Raw genomic sequence first — 3,040 nt, forward strand, 5'->3', positions numbered from 1 at the left:
ATAAACCATATCATTTCATTCCCTGTTTAGCTGAAAACAAATTAGTCTCCATTCACACCCTGCCACAGAGATAAGAGGTGGGCAGAGAGTCGGCATTGTGTGTGTGGTAATGATGATGATGATGGTATCTCGTTTTGCTCGTCCACAGTGTGAGAATGAATATGAAACACAGAAACACACATACAGGCACATCAGTTATAGCATGGGAAAAAAATGTAACAGGGCTCAGACGTGTATAGATGAATGTGTGAGTGAGTGAGTGAGTGAGTGAGTGAGTGAGTGAGTGAGTGAGTGAGTGAGTGTGTGTGTGTGTGAGTGAGTGAGTGAGTGAGTGAGTGAGTGAGTGTGTGTGTTCACTCTGCTGCTCCGTCTCATAGTTAAAGTGTTACTGTGTTAAACCAAAGTGTTGTTGACCAGCGGGGAAATGCCACGATATCGGAATGACACTGAGACTGAATGACACTGAGACTTTGTAAACTGTTAAAAGTGGTCGCTGTGTATAGAGTTGTACGGTTTGGTTAAACTTTTAAATCAACGCTTCTTTGTTTTGGCAAACATTTTAGTGTTTATTAAATCAAAAGATCATTTTACAAAAACACATTTACTGGAAGAATGGATGCTAAGGATGCTAAGTTCGGTAACAGAATATCTGCTCTGAGGTAACGGATTCCAAGACGTTTGCTGAAAGAACGACAGTAACAGAATATCTGCTCTGAGGTAAAGGATTCCAAGACGTTTGCTGAAAGAACGACAGTAACAGAATATCTGCTCTGAGGTAAAGGATTCCAAGACGTTTGTAGAAAGAACGACAGTAACAGAATATCTGCTCTGAGGTAAAGGATTCCAAGACGTCTGCTGAAAGAACGACAGTAACAGAATATCTGCTCTGAGATAAAGGATTCCAAGACGTTTGTAGAAAGAACGACAGTAACAGAATATCTGCTCTGAGGTAAAGGATTCCAAGACGTCTGCTGAAAGAACGACAGTAACAGAATATCTGCTCTGAGGTAAAAGAATCCAAGACGTTTGCTGAAAGAACGACAGTAACAGAATATCTGCTATGAGGTAAAAGAATCCAAGACGTCTGCTGAAAGAACGACAGTAACAGAATATCTGCTCTGAGGTAAAAGAATCCAAGACGTCTGCTGAAAGAACGACAGTAACAGAATATCTGCTCTGAGGTAAAAGAATCCAAGACGTTTGCTGAAAGAACGACAGTAACAGAATATCTGCTCTGAGGTAAAAGAATCCAAGACGTCTGCTGAAAGAACGACAGTAACAGAATATCTGCTCTGAGGTAAAAGAATCCAAGACGTCTGCTGAAAGAACGACAGTAACAGAATATCTGCTCTGAGGTAAAAGAATCCAAGACGTCTGCTGAAAGAACGACAGTAACAGAATATCCGCTCTGAGGTAAAAGAATCCAAGACGTTTGCAGAAAGAACGCCTTGTCAGCTATGACATCACACCTTGAATTCCGAAAACATCTCTTTGGATTATTAGCAGGACAGTAAGTGAAGAGGATTTTACACCCGGTAACTGAGTTACGGTGGCGGAATGACATCATGGGTCCCTGACCTGTTCTACCCAGAAATGCATCAGGATGGATATGAAGGTCATTCTCTTCATGGTGATGTATCCTGAATAGGTACACAAAGGTAGAAATATTCAATATTCTCCTTTATATATATATATATATATATATATATATATATATACATACATACAGTGGGGAAAACAAGTATTTGATACACTGCGGATTTTGCAGGTCTTCCTACTTACATAACACGTAGAGGTCTGTAATTTTTATCATAGGTACACTTCGACTGAGAGAGACGGAATCCTAAACAAAAATCCAGAAAATCACATTGTGTGATTTTTAAGTAATTAATTTGCATTTTATTGCATGACATAAGTATTTGATACATCAGAAAAGCAGAACTTAATATTTGGTACAGAAACCTTTGTTTGCAATTAAAGAGATCATACGTTTCCTGTAGTTCTTGACCAGGTTTGCACACACTGCAGCAGGGATTTTGGCCCACTCCTCCATACAGACCTTCTCCAGATCCTTCAGGTTTCGGGGCTGTCGCTGGGCAATACGGACTTTCAGCTCTCTCCAAAGGTTTTCTATTGGGTTCAGGTCTGGAAACTGGCTAGGCCTCTTTAGGACCTTGAGATGCTTCTTACGGAGCCACTCCTTAGTTGCCCTGGCTGTGTGTTTCGGGACGTTGTCATGCTGGAAGACCCAGCCACGACCCATCTTCAATGCTCTTACTGAGGGAAGGAGGTTGTTGGCCAAGATCTCGAGATACATGGCCCCATCCATCCTCCCCTCAATACGGTGCAGTCGTCCTGTCCCCTTTGCAGAAAAGCATCCCCAAAGAATGATGTTTCCACCTCCATGCTTCACGGTTGGGATGGTGTTCTTGGGGTTGTATATATATATATATACAGTTGGGAGAACAAGTATTTGATATACTGCCGATTTTGCAGGTTTTTCTACTTACAAAGCATGTAGAGGTCTGTAATTTTTTATCATAGGTACACTTCAACTGTGAGAGACGGAATCTAAAACAAAAATTTGCGCTTTGCCCTTTGACCTTCAACACTATTTCTAATGACCAGTTGAGAAGTAGAAAAGTACAAAGATCTTTTATAGCCAAGATACACCCCTCTCAACTTACATGACGAACCACAGATCCTAGGAACAGTTCACAAAGGTTAAGACTTGTATGAAAGATATCTATAAAACATAGCAGACACTTCCTGCCGTGTCAACAGTTCACAAAGGTTAAGATTTGTATGAAAGATATCTATAAAACATAGCAGACAGTTACTGCTGTGTCAACAGTTCTCATTGTAAAGACCAGTGTCTGGCCTCCTCCTACTCCAAACGGGAGCCCGTCTCACGCTGGTACGGTATAGCACAGAACCATTACCTCACTATCTGGAATGCTCTTTAGGCTTTATTACCCAAAGACATCGTAAATCTCCTCTGTCAGTGCTATCTCATAGAGGTGACGCTATCTCGTAGAGG

Source organism: Oncorhynchus mykiss, chromosome 17 (assembly GCF_013265735.2).
Source record: "Oncorhynchus mykiss isolate Arlee chromosome 17, USDA_OmykA_1.1, whole genome shotgun sequence".
Taxonomy (NCBI): Eukaryota; Metazoa; Chordata; class Actinopteri; order Salmoniformes; family Salmonidae; genus Oncorhynchus; species Oncorhynchus mykiss.